Source organism: Mustela nivalis, assembly GCF_964662115.1.
Source record: "Mustela nivalis genome assembly, chromosome: 1".
NCBI lineage: Eukaryota > Metazoa > Chordata > Mammalia > Carnivora > Mustelidae > Mustela > Mustela nivalis.
The window spans coordinates 112,055,532-112,070,229 of record NC_139020.1 but is presented as its reverse complement, the minus strand read 5'-3'; the positions used below and the strand labels follow the sequence as shown (position 1 = coordinate 112,070,229).

Here is a 14,698-nt window from a genome sequence, read left to right as displayed (position 1 = left end):
AGCGTGCATGTTTTCAGCTGCACTCCATAATGTCATTTTCGTAATCAATTACTGAGAGAAATGAGCTAAAATCTCCCGCAGTGATGATGAATTTTAAAATTTCTCTTTGCAGTTCTAGCAATTTTGGCTTTATAGCTTTAAAATGAGAGATGATTCCCTTCACATTTATTGTGAATTTGTGAATAATGATATGTTTGAATTTATTTATACTGCCTTATGTTGTCTTATTTTACTTTTTCTGGGGACTCCCCCCCCCTTTTCTAGATTTCTTTCTGATTTATTGGCATTATGGTGGATTTCACTGTTGCTGTTGTTAAAAATGGGATGCAATTATTTCTCTCCTTGTAAGCAAATCCCTTTGGCAATAAGACTGTATTTCCTTCTATCAAGAGGTGAAAGAGAAGCTAAGGCCAGTTCTAAGTCTAGATTGGGAGTCTGCAAACTACAGCGACTGGCCAAATCTGGCATCTTATTTTTGTAAATAAAGATTTATTGTAACAAAGTCACATTCATCCATTTACAAATTGTCTACGGATGCCTCTTGGCAAAATAGCAGAGTCCAGCAGTCACAACTCTTGAGTGGTGTGGCCTGCAAAGCCCAAAATATTTACTGTGTGGGTCTTTTCAGAAAAAGTTTGCCTACCTCTGGCCTTGGGCTTTCGTTCATCTTGTCAGAACTTGTCCAGTTGTCCCGTGAACAAGAACAAGTAGTCCACTGGAGGATGAGAGTCCACGTGGAGCCGTGATGAGTTTTCCTGCATAAATCCAGTTCAAATTAGCCAGCTCCCAGAGGCCAAGCACCCGATGACATTGCATAGATGATTCCACTAGCCCAGATTAGCAGAACTGCCTAATGAGCAGTACATGGGCTCATGAGTAACCATACATGATTATTGTTTTAAGGTGCTAAGTTTTAGGATAATTTGTTACACATTTAATACAAAGTCTTTGGGATCTGCTTTTTTTTTTCCTTTCATTTTATTTCTCCTTTTAGATACAATTTTATTCTGTTAGTCCTCGCTCTAAAAACTTTAATGTGCAAAGGTTCAAGTAAATCATCACTTTTTCCTTCTTCATAAACAATGCAAAGCCTTCAGATGACTAACTCTGATAAGCTGTTCTCAGTTTACATGCTCTTACTGTACAGAATTTTGGTTCCACCTTATTTATTTAATTTTATAAATTAGATATTATTGCTATTATTTTATACTATTAGTTTTTGCCTAGATTTACTCATATATTTGTCTACGTCTTGTTACTCCTTCTTGTACCTCAAAGTTTCAATCTTTATGAATGTCTTCTGTAAGAGTTGGTTATTGGCACATTCTCTCAGTTTTTTTCCTAAAAGTATTTAATTCTACCCTTATTATTAGAAGATACTCTTATGAAGTATGTAATTCTGGATTCATAGTTATTTTCTCTCAATACCTTGACGATATTATTTCATCTTTTATATATAGCTGCTCTCACTTTAATAATAAATCCTCTAGAAAATCTGTCTTTCCTCTTCATATGGATAATCTGCCTTCCCTCTTTTTGTCTTTGTCTTCTGTGATACGACATCTATTTGTAGATTTCTTTTTTACCTTATTTATACTCTTCAGCATTTTCCATTTTCTGGAAATAAAGACTTTTTTTTTAATACATTTGCAATGTTTTTGGACACTAACTCATCACATATGGACTCTCTCCTGCTGCTGTTCTGTGTTTCTTTTACAACATCAGATAGACATATGTCAAGTTATTCATTCTCTTCCATTTCATTCATTCTCATTCTTAGACCTTCTAGTAGTTTTTCTGTCTGAGAAGCACTTTGAATATTTCTTTCTATCTTCTTGTTTATGGATTATTTCTCCATTTATTAAATCTGCAATTTCAATGCTCCATAACATCCAGTACCATGCAATGTCTATAGAAATACTTTAAAATTGTGAAAAGAATATGTTAATAAACTCATGAATCAATTTGTAGACATAAACTTGATGTTGGATGATAGAGGCTCTGAGCTGATGAGTTGAGGATTTCTGAGGGTTTTGGAATTCTAATAAGAATTAGCACACTAACCAAGCATAGCCATAGACACAGGTTGCTTTTACTTGAAATATATGTGAGTGATGGTGTGATGATTTCAAGGGAAATTTTTATGAAGGTATGTATTGCTGAATTAATGAAAATTTGTGGCCCTTCTCCTAGCCATCAAATAATAAAAATGCAAATATCATATTTGTGTAATATTTTATATTGAAAACAGGTTCTACTCAAAAGATTGAAAACACTAACATCATGCTATGATCATGCTGTGATCATTATTACAAGTGAATTTTAGTAGTGTATGCATTTATTAAAGAGACTTAAAGCTAAATCTCCTTTCTGGTCATCTACACTCAAAATTAAAAGAATGACTGGCCTACATCATTCCCTAGAGGGAGTGATCGCTCCTAATAATGCAACAATGGCCAGGCAGGTTGCTCTCTTAAGCTGCCTTTACAACTCATGTTTATTTCACAAGGCAAGGCTTCTTTCTCTCATACTGTGTCACACACCACTAAGGCTCCACTGAAACCATCAAAGCATACTGGGCCAAAAAAAACTGTTCCCATCTTGTAATTTCATATATTTCTTCACAAAAACCAAGATTTATTCAATCACTGGAATGAACTATTAGTCAATCAAGTAAGGGAGTGTTTAACTTTGAGAATGTTCATAAAAATTAATCAAATGTGATAAAAGGTACGAAAGCACCATAAAAAGAGAAAAGCACTGTAAAAACAAAAGGAATTATTTTCATTATTAAGTTATTAATATTGAAATTGGTAACATTTAATAGCCCTGTGAGCACTTGGCATTTGCTTTCTTCCTTTGGGCAATTATAAAAGCTAAGAAAGTAATATTGTGAAGATTTTTTTCCATAATCATTGCAGCATTTCTAATTAACACCCTTTCTTTATACATGAAAAACCAATATATCACAGTAACATTCAGAGAAGTAAGGCCTTATTTGGTTTTTAACCCTTGGATAATAGCAAGCTCATACACCATGGAAAGGGCAGGGATGGAGCTACAGCATATATTCATGATTCAGAATTTGTATTATTAAAGAAGAAAAAAAGATGTTCTCTAGGCCAAAGAATTCACATTTGAAAAACCACCTGTTTTGTTAGTGTGTAAGTTGAAGTCAGTACTCCCTGAATAGGGGACAATCCCCATTGTACCCCCCCCCCTTTTTTAATAGAAAATAGGATTTATTTTTACATTTAAAATGAACACAAATAATGTCCCAAAAGTGTATTATATACATAATCAGTAGATTTATTAAATGTAGAAAAATCAAAGTCATCCAGAAAATACATGTTGACTTTCTTCCAGAGCACCTGGCACATACAGGACATTTTCATTCTCACCAATTCACTGACAAGGTCCAGCTCACAATGGTATTGTTCCCAGGTTCAGCTGCTTCTAACCCCATGGACTCTCCTCAAAAACCACAGCAGCAAACCAACAGGATTTTCAGTGGCTGGAATAAAATCCCTATTGTCCACATTAGCCTCTGCAGAAGTTTTGTTGAAAGCTCTCCCCAAGGAGTATTTCTGCATTCTGTCTTTGGGTTCATACTCCGTGGTGGTAAATGGATTAACACAGCAGTCTCTGATAGTATGATAGATGAAGTCAGAAAAGCGATTTTCTAAACACCTTTTCCTTACTTGATGGATGCTTCCATTTCCATCTCTTCCCTCGGGGCTCTTTGTGTGCAAAATCTCTCTTCTGAAAGGAGTTTTCCAATGCTATTAGTACCTGGTGGATTTATGATATTCTCTCATGCAAACAGTCTTTCTGCTATTATGTAGGTAGAGTCTGCTCTGGGGTTCTATGCAAAATGATATCCTACTTCTCTGATTAACAGCTTCCACTGGATTGATATTTTAAAGTCTGAGACACTGCTGCTATGAACACTGGGTGCATATGGCCCTTCTTTTCATTACATCTGTATCTTTGGGGTAAATACCCAGTAGTTCAATTGTTGGGTCATAGGGTAGCTCTATTTTTAATTATTTGAGGAACCTCCACACTGTTTTCCAAGGTGGCTACACCAATTTGTATTCTCACCAACAATGTAAGAGGGTCCCTCTTTCTCCACAATTTCCCCCAATTTGTTGTTTCTTGCCTTGTCCTGGCAAGAAAACTGATATAAGGTGGTATTTCAATGTGGTTTTGATCTGAATTTCAAAATGTTGAAAGAGCCAAGATGCCCTTCAACAGACTAATGGATAAAGATGTGGTCCATGTATACAATCGAATATTACTCAACCATCTGAAAGGATGAATACCCAGATTTTGCATCAACATGGATAGGACTGGAAGAGATTATGCTGAGTGAAATAAGTCAAACAGAGAAAGTCAATTATCATATGGTTTCATTTATTTGTGGAACATAAGGAACAGCATGGGGGGGGGGGGCATTAGGAGAAGGGAAAAATGAAGGGGAAAAAACCGGAAAGGGAGAGGATCTGTGAGAGACCATGGGCTCTGGGAAACAAATGGAGAGTTTTAGAAGGGAGGGTGTGAGCCTGGTGATGAGCATCAAGGAGGGTAGATTGTATGGAGCACTGGGTGTTATATGCAAACAATGAATCATAGAACACTACATCAAAAACTAATGATGTACTACTGTATGGTGACTAACATAACACAATAAAAAAAAAAATCAACAACAACAACAACAAAAGTCTGAGACATAATTTGGCTCCAGAAAACACCACTTATTTTCTCCTAATTAAGCCCAAGGGCAGCCAAAACTCATCATCTGCTGGGAAGCATTTACCCTCTTAGACATTTAGCTGTATCCTGTGGTACTCCATTGTTATCACCAGCACCTCAACCAATAATCTTACTTGGTTCCATCATAAACCTCAGCAGGGGCCAGAGTATGCATTCTGATTATACTAATTAGCACGCATTTCTCCTCTTTGACCCCTCTCCTTTGTACCTGGAAGCATCAGCATGCCTCTGATGAATGAGAAAGAAGCTGTCAAGAACAATGAACAAAGACATCAAATTTGGGAGGGTGGAGTTTTTGGCAAACAGTCCAGAATTTAGGTGTAAGGTGGAGAATTTTAAGGTAGTTATCATCCAGCTAAACTATTTTCTGTTTCCTCTCACTTGTCCTCACCTTCTTTATTAATAAACAAACAAACAAAACCCAAAAAACAAAAACATAAAACAAAAAACAAAAACACAACTATGGTAGCAGAGAGTTGAGAAGAGTGTTTAGGTGCTTAAAAAGAATTTAAAATAGTGGGCAAGTAACAGAGGAACAAACTCTCTTGAAATTTGGGGAATACCAGAAACATCTTCTAGCTGAAGGTTTTTGAGAACAATTTCCTTTCTGGCAACAGTCCCCTCACCACCTGGCCATTGGAGCGTGTAGTTAGATGACAGAAATGAATACAGAGAGCAGATACTGAGGACAGCTCCTTCTTATATTTTCCTGTAATCTCACAAACGGTGAGAAAGAGATCCAAAATTTCATATCCATACATGGAATACGGAAATTTATCGAAGGTGAGAGCCATTACCTGACAAAAATTTCCTTAAAAAAGTGAAGGGGGCACCTGGGTGGCTTAGTGGGTTAAGAATCTGCCTTTAGCTCAGGACATGATCCCAAGGTCCTAGGATGGAGCTGGGCATTGGGCTTCCCTGCTCAGCAGAGAGTCTGATTCTTCCTGTCCTGCTCCTCCTACTTGTGCTCTCTCCCTCTCGGTCAAATAAATAAATAAAATCTTAAAAAAAAAAAAAGATAAAAGAAAGAAAGGAAGAAAGAAAGGGGAAAGAAAAGAAAAGAAAGAAATGAAGATACTTCCACTGGAAAGAGTGTGGTGTATCAGCCACTGGCTGGGAATTGAGGAGCTGAAAGCTTTTAAGTATGGACACAGCACAGAGTGGAGGAAGGAAACCACATCCTCCCCTTGCCAGAGCGGTCATCATGGAGGATCCAAGGGAAGAGGACTCATCATGTGTTACATTAGTAGCAGACACCATGGGGATGCTGTCAGGGACCACAAGCTCACCTTCATCAATCCCTGCCATAAACTTGTCCTGCAATCCCAATGCCATCTCTGAAGGAGGAAGGCAGAGTAGAAACTTGAACTGACAATATTTTAACCTACATTGAACCTGGAATTAGTCGAGTGGACTGGATGGCTTGCGGGCTTCAAGACAGGCTATACAATGTAAAGTGTGATCAAATTGAGTTGTAGGAGGAAAGGTCACCAGAGTCCTCTGGACTGTAATAACTGAAATTTAAGATGCTAAAATTTATGTTTCTTTGGCTTCTAAAGAAGATAATAGGTTACCAGGATGAAATCAAATAGTTGGTCCTTTTAGGGAAAATGTATTCAATGTGGGGGATTAGAAGAATTAGCAAGAGAATTTTAAGAAAGCTTATTCAAATGTTCGTCATTTCTAAAGAAATGGTAGATTCCAAAGAGGTAAAAACTGTACAAAAGCCAAAGGAAACAGGGCCTGGGACTGTTTATCACTGAAAAAATTATACACTAGAAGACTTTTAAGAGCTGATCCCAGGAGAGCAAATTCCCATGAATTTTTGGACAATTTTGATACAAACTAAGCCTGGATCTCAATGGAAGGAAAAGTACTAGCTTCGAAATGGAGAAGAAATAACGATGAATTAGTAATGGATTGTGAAATCTTAAAATGCCCAAGTCTACAATTTGCCCAATTTTTACCTTGTATAAGTAACACAATTCTGTCATAATACAATTTGTGTGCTTCAGCTGACTTCCTGGGAACTCATGGAATATGGCAGAATGATGTTCCATCAAGCCAGACAAAGGATATTTGCTAGAAGGAAATTATATTGATGCCAGAGAGAAATTTTTCAATGGCAAAACCAGTATCTTCTCTTTCAATACTTCTCAGGATCACATTTTACTGAATATTATCATTTCACCTTTGGCTATCAGGGAAATATTAGGTTTCCAGCATCTTTTCAGTGAACTGTGGATAGTGGAAGAATAATTATTTGAAAATCATTTTAGCTCTATTTTTCAACATGTTATATTAGAAAAGCAATGAGAATTTACCAGCTAGTCTTTTTAAGATCCTAATTCCAAAATTGAATGCAGCTGCTTGTTTTTTATTGTCTTGAATATTCTGGGGTGTTTTTTTTTTTTCTATGTATTTTAATATTTTTTGTTTTCTGAAAACAAAGGAATGGACTAAAGTGAAATAAATCCAAGATTGTTACCTCAAATGAACTTCAGTTCAGACATTTCTGGCAAGTTAATGCCATTTGGTACTGAAATGTGAAATTTACAAAACATGGTAAGAAAATTTCAGTCTGCATTGCTCTCTCTCTCTCATTAGAAGGTAAGAGCCAGTTTTTCAGGTACGATTTTTTATCCCAAGATTGCTTTTCTGCTTTGGCCTGTGAAAAAGTACAAGCTAAAAAGTTACTATGGAATATTATTCAGCCATCAGAAATGATGGATACCCACTACTTGCATTGACATGGATGAAACTGAAGGGAATTATGTTAAGTGAAGTAAGTCAAGCAGAGAAAGACAACTATCGTATGGTTTCACTCATATATGGAACAAAAGCAATAGCACAGAGGACCACAGGGGAAGGGAGGAAATCCAAAGGGGAGAAATCAGGGAGGGAAATGAACCATGAGAGACTATGGACACCAAGAAACATTCTGGGGGTTTCAGAGGGGAGGAGGGGGGATGGTGGGGTAACAGGTGATGGGTATTAAGGAGGGCACATGCTGTGATGAACACTGGGTATTATACTTAAGTAATGAATGATTGAACACTGTATCAGGGACTAATTATGTACTATGCAGTGGCTAATTGAACATAATAAATAAAATTAAATTAAATTAAACTAAATAAAAAACAAACAGAAAAAAAAAAAAAAAGCCTTTGGCTTGGGCACACTTGAACATGTTTTCCAGTCCTTACATGGAAACTATTTCAAAATACTGAATCTTTCCCACCATAGTACCTACTCTGAATGGCACCCTCCCGGTCAAACTAGGCTCAGCATCCAAAAGAGCATAATGGAAAAACAAAATACTAAATTAACTTAATCACCAACCCTTTCAGATATAGTTCATGAGTGTTTGAAAAATTAAAATCACAAAGAATTTTTCAAAGAGGAAGCATCTTTGTCATTTATGTTTGTTTTCAAGGCCTTAAAATGTGGTGAGAGCGCTAAATCACTGCTTTGTACCAGCACTCAGAGATAACAAGGGAAGATGAAGTTCAAGGAGAACTCAAAACAGGATGAGTCATTGGTAAATGACAAGGTTTCCAGAGGGCATCTGACCTCTTGGCAAATGGAGCAGCTTCAGTTGTCTGGGACTCAGGCTCCTTGTCCCTTCTCCTTCCTTCTGTCCTTGTCTCTACTTTCACCTCCTCTCACTGGAACAAAAGCAGCTGCTCGCAACTGGGCTTCCTGTCCCCAAGCTTTCTTCCTTCGAATCCATTGTATAGCTTGTTTTCCCAAAAAGCTATTAATTTAGATTTAGAATCTTCATGGCACTGTCTCAAGCCAAACCTCCCTACAAACTGAGGCCCACAAAGGTGAAATTAAAGGGCCATACTCACAGACAGCTAACCCATTCATTGAGAAGTTGCAATGGCCTCTGTTCTATGTTAGATCTAGTGCTACATTCTCTCCTCATTCAAGTCTCTCTGCTTGCTCTCACCCACTCCTTTATCTCCAGTTTCACTTTCCTGTGATCTCAACTCCTTATCCCCGACATTCCTGCTTTTCTATACTGTAACCCCCATCCAAACTTCCCCAGACACAGCTTATAATAAATAATTGGTAAAAATATTCTGTTTATTAACATTACAGGATGACTTGAACTCAGCTTCAGAATAATCCATGCTCTAAATTTCAAGTGACAACAAATCACATCTAAAAACCTTTATGTTTTCCTTATTTTCAATGGAAACAAGATATCCTTACTATAATATTATAATTAAACCCCTCCCATACTCTTTAGAATCCAGGCAAATAATTTCTCACCAAAATTGAGAATATTAATTAGAAGTATGTTGCATCTGTTATCCTTTCTGTTCTGTAACAGAGGAACCATGTATCTGAAAACTCCAGAGAACTAATCTGATTAATGTAATAAAGTTTATTTCAATTCAATAAAGGTTCAGTGCTTACTACATGAAAATGATTGTCCTAGCCAAATTAGAGAATACAAAGATGGCTAAGATACAGCTTCTATTCTTTGAGAATATAAAAGCAGATGGAAGAAAGAAATACACACAAAAATATTAGTTAATACATAAGCTGGAGGAGAAGAAAGATGAAAGAGAGATTTATTTTAGCTGAGCAGAGCACTTAAGGATTCTTGAAGGAAGGATTTGAGTTGGCCTTAAAGGATTTGCAGGATTTTTAAAGGTAAGGCAGTCCAGCAGAGGCAAATTTGAGCGTGTTTCCCAGTGTCACATCATATGGTTGACTCTTTTGTTAAGTGTCTTTCTCCTCTACCTGAATATTAGCACCTCTAGAATTGGGATCATGGCTTACCCATTTTGCAATATTACAGCAACATATTTTGTTAGTTTTTTAACAAAGGCCCGATACATTGCAAATTGGCAGTAAAAATTCTTTGAATTAATCAATTGATAGTTATTAGGGTCCTGCAAAATTTTAATGCCATAAGTCTCTAACATGACTTGCCTCATCAAGAGTCATTAATGGTGTACCAAAAGCCTTGTTCAAATATTAAATATTCAAATAGAAATCCTATCTGTTATCTCTGTGAAGGCTAAGTGACTCCACATTGTTTTTGGTATTTAATGGGAGTAGAGTCACAGTTCTTAGAAAAAAGGGATTGTCCCAGTATACTTACTTATAAGACTAAGGAAAACCAGTGCCTTATAAATTGGACAATCCCTTTTTTTAGGCGAGACTCATCTAGAATTTACTGCTTAATGAAGAGTCTTATTCATCCTGTATGAGGGGCTGTGTGAGGCAACAAAAAGTGCCATGTGACCTGGTACCTCCTAGGAATCATGTGAGGTTAGGGAGGTATTTGTGATGCTCATTCCAGCCCCAAGTAAAGAACTGTGCAAATGCTATTCTTTCATGATCACTTCTACTGGCAGTATTGCCCAAAGAGAAAAGTATATATAAAGAACATTTTTAGATCAAAAACAGAATATTGCTTTCCTAACAGGTATGTGAGAGCTCAATGACTTGCAGTTCAAGGCCCTCTCCTAAGTTGTGCTGGAGGACATGGTCTTGACTTGAGATAATAATGGAGCTATCACATCAGGGAAATTCAAATCAAAACCACATTGAGATACTACCTTCACTAGTTAGAATGGCCAAAATTAACAAGACAGGAAACAACATGTGTTGGAGAGGATGTGGAGAAAGGGAAACCTCCTCACACTGTTGGTGGGAATGCAAGTTGGTGCAGCCACTTTGGAAAACAGTGTGGAGATTCATCAAAAAATTAAAAACAGAACTACCCTATGATTCTGCAATTGCACTACTGGGAATTTACCCAAAAGGTACAGATGTAGTGAAAAGAAGGGTCATCTGTACCCTAACATTCATAGCAGCAATGGCCATATTGCCAAACTGTGGAAAGAGCCAAGACGCCCTTCAACAGATGAAAGGATGAAGAAAATATGATCCATATATATGATGGAATATTACACAGCCATCAGAAAGGATGAATACCCAACTTTTGTATCAACATGAATGGGACTGGAGGAGATTATGCTGAGTGAAATAAGTCAAGAAGAGAAAGTCAATTACCTTATGGTTTCACTTACTTGAGGAACATAAGGAATAACATGGAGGACTTTAGGAGAAGGAAAGGAAAAGTGAATTGGGGTAAATTGGAGGTAAAGACAAACCATGAGAGACTGTGGACTCTGTGTAACAAACAGGGTTTTGGAGAGGAGAAGAAGGATGTGGGGAGATGGGTGAGCTTGGTGGTCGGTATTAAAGAGGGCATGTATTGCTTGGAGCACTGGGTGTGCCTGAACAATGAATCTTGGAACCCTGAAAAAAATAAGTTAAATTAAAAAAAAAAAAAAAAGAATGGACTTCCAATTCTTTACCTTTGTTCTAAATTGTAAGATCAAGTTATATTTTGGGCAGGGGGGGGGGATCTGTAAGGTAAGTTCTGTCTTACATACTATTCAGGCAAAGATTTCTAGGGGATGATAAAAGGAGAGAAACCTGTTAGCTCTCTGCCAAAGATGCCAGCCCCTTTAAATCCACCAAAGAAAAATAGAGTGTAACAACCAAGTTTCTGATCTTTAAGGAATATTGATAAATGTAACCTTATGAAATGTTCTAGATTCTGACCAATGTATCAACTCTTTCTCCATCAAAAGAGGGAAGTTAACAAGAGTATAGTTGTGGTAGGAGGAGACCAAGGTGCCTATTACTCCTACAGTACACATCAGTTTCATGTGCTTGAAAACATGTTCAATTATGTTTGTCTTCTATAATGAACATTTTCATTCATTTATTCATTCATCCAGGAAATATTTATCAAGTATGTTTATGTGCTAAGTATTTTAGTGGACACTGAAGACACAATAGTGAATAAGAATCAAGTTCCCTGTCTTAATGGCATTTGTTGTCTACTGAGGAATGAGGAGAAGTGAACAGTTGGTTATAGTACAACTTAAAAGGACTGTGATAAAGTACAGATGGTAGTGGAAAAAAGAACAGGAGTCTAGAATTGATGGCATGGGCATGGCTGAGAAAACTGCACAGGAAAAGTTTTAGTCTAGCTAATACTTGAAGGACAAGCAGGAGTTAGGTGGAGGGGATATCAGTTGTCAATTTGTCAGAGCAGCATCCATTCCTCCATCTTCAGGTACAGCACACTGATTTCCTTTGGGGTAAGTATCCCTCCGCCACTTTTGATCCATGTGACTTGGACAAAGTTGACATCAACTCCACACTCCAGGTGTCAGAGCATGGTTCAGATCCCATCCATCAGAGCAGTTCATCCTTCACACATCCTTGCATGTGACCTAAGCGAGGCCAGTGAGACTGATTGCAAGGGCACAAGCCCAAAACCATTTGCAGAGAGGCCCCCCCTTGATGCACCAGAGCTGCCAAACTAGCAGGATGTAAGGCTGGAGCTTTGCAAACATAGGTACAATATCACTGTGTATTTAAAGCACAGGAGAAGGGGTGGGGATGTACATGTACCATCTCTACCTGTCTTTTTTAATCACAAAAGCAAAAGTTTTCTCAGAAGCCCCATTGCAGATTTCTCTTTTGGTCTCGTTGGCCAGAACCTGGTCATGTGGTCAACCCTACTTGCAAGGGATGCTGGGAAAACAAAGAACAGGATTTTCAGAATTGGCTTAGAACAAGCATGGTCCAAGTGCTGGGCAGTTGCTATCCTCTCCAAAAAACAGTGTGTGAAGGTATTTTTTAAATGTATGATCTGTGTATTAATTCTCAGGGGCTGCCATAAGAAATCCCATAAACTGGGTGGCTTCGACAACAGACATTTATTGTCTCACAGTTCTGGGGGCTGGAAATTGGAGATTAAGGTGTCAGCATGTTTGGTTTCTTCGCTTTGCAGACAGTCACCTTCTCACTGTGTCCTCACATGTTCTTCCCTCTGTGCGCACATATCCCTGGTGTCTTTCTGTGTCTCCAAATTTCCTCTTCTCATAAAGACACCAGTCAGATCAGATTAGGGCCAACCTAACTGCCTCTTAAATTAATCATCTCTTTAAAGACTCACGTCCAACAGTCACATTTTGAGGTACTGGGGCTAGGCACATATGAAATTTGGGGGACAAAATTCAGCCCATAACAATCTATAACATTAATTTGGTCCTGGAAATTTATAGAATGTATTTATATTAAGCAATGGGAGGGAAAACCTTCCTTTCTCACTACATCTTTAAAACATTAAGAATTACTATATTTTTAAAATCACTTTAAATTTATCAAAAGAAGAGATTCAGTGTTGTGATTTGCATCCCTTTGATTAGCAGTGAAGGCAAACACTTTTATTATACCAGGTGCCTCTCAGCTTCACTCTGCTTTTAGACATGGCAGTTGCAGGCAGGTGACTGTCATGTGGCACTCAATGCCCACCATCATCCTGCCCCCAGAACTCCTCTTACTGTAGAATGGAGTACTGGTGGAACTCCTCTTTGCAAACAGGCCTGTCCACTCAGAAATGTGGGGGATTTAGCAACCCAGGAGCAAAGTTCAAACAATGGACTATGGAAGATAGTGAATAGATGCTTTACCCCCAACATTCTTGAGCAGATGAATCTTCATTCTCTGTACTCTGAAGCATATCTCAGTGAGATTGAGCCTCAGTTACCCAAGGTGGTGGCCAACTCAACTGTATGCTATTGTATTGGCTTTTCTTCCTTCCCCATTCATTCTGCTCAGCTCTTCACTTCTGTTTTCTGGGTTCACCCCCTCTCCTCCATATAAATCACTATTGCTTGCACAAAAATCCTATTCCAGCCTCTGCTTTCCAGAGGCTAAGACAACTGTAAACTGTTCTTTGGTTGTACCTTTTTTTGATTTTATCATCTTTTTCATTGTTTTCCATGAATGTTTTCTATATCAAGGATATTAGCCTTTTGGGATGTTGTCGACAGAGTTGATAAGGGAAGATATTATATCCCTTGAACTCTAGGCTGCCCAAGCTAGAGTTCAAGAGAAAATATTCTTGTTTTTGTCTCTATACTTTAGAAATGTAATATTTAGCAGTATCCATTTCATATTATTGTTTCCATCACAGTTTTTAATTTAGATACCATATTTATACTCCTGTACTTTCAGCCTACCTGATATCAGGTGGTTCCCTTTTTAGTGCTGTGTATTGTAGTTTTAGACATAGAGCACCCTACTGTGTTGTATTATAGGTTGAAATAGGTTGTAAATGTGTCTGCTTCTTGCATGAACGAAATAGGTTGTAAATGTGTCTGCTTCTTGCAGTTCATCTGTTTCAGGTAAGAGCAATACTCATTTTCCTGTGTGCTCCATTTCCTTTGAAATGCAGCTTTAATTTTGCACTGCTTCAATGCTTTCATTTACTGTTCCTCACAAATGAAGGTCTACTATTGCCAGAATTAGCTTATATCCCAGGAAGAATAGAGGTGCATTCTGTCAAAATTGCTGGGTTCTTGCCCAAACCTTTAGAGGCATATAGGCTCAAATAATTCTGAGACTCCTAGAGGCATCATTAGATGGGACCATCAGTCAGTCTTGAGGTGGGAAGTCCTAAACCATTTTACATTGAATTCGAACATAACAGGCCAAGAAGGAGGAGACAGGAAAGGGAACAGCTTATCTGGGGGGGAGAGCAGAAAGGAGATAAGAAAGTGAAGCTTGCAGAATTCCTGAGCCAACCAGGATCCAGCTACAGAGACACTGGATATAATTCTTGTGGCCAAAGGAAGGACTTAATAACTGGAGATAGGACTGGACAGAGGCAATGAGGAATATTTCAGAGGGATTAATTATCCCTACTTATAAAAGTCAAGGGAAGAATCAACATTATCTTACCCTCTCAGATTATCTTTGCTTAAAACTCAGTCTAGTCAATTTCATTTGAAAATAATTAGCAAACATCTGGTGTTCTATGGCTATTTCCCTCCCCATGATATAGATTCTTCCCACTTGGGTGAGCATT

At 37.9% G+C, this 14,698-nt stretch overlaps 1 long non-coding RNA gene across 1 annotated transcript in view; it reads right to left on the bottom strand.

Annotated features, from left to right (window-relative positions):
- Window positions 1-692: 692 nt before the first annotated feature.
- LOC309847851 overlaps window positions 693-14,698 on the bottom strand; it is a 37,883-nt gene continuing 23,877 nt past the window's right edge. The window contains exon 3 of the long non-coding RNA XR_014302671.1: window positions 693-755. This is a non-coding gene — a long non-coding RNA (uncharacterized lncRNA). The remainder of the gene's footprint in view (window positions 756-14,698) is intronic.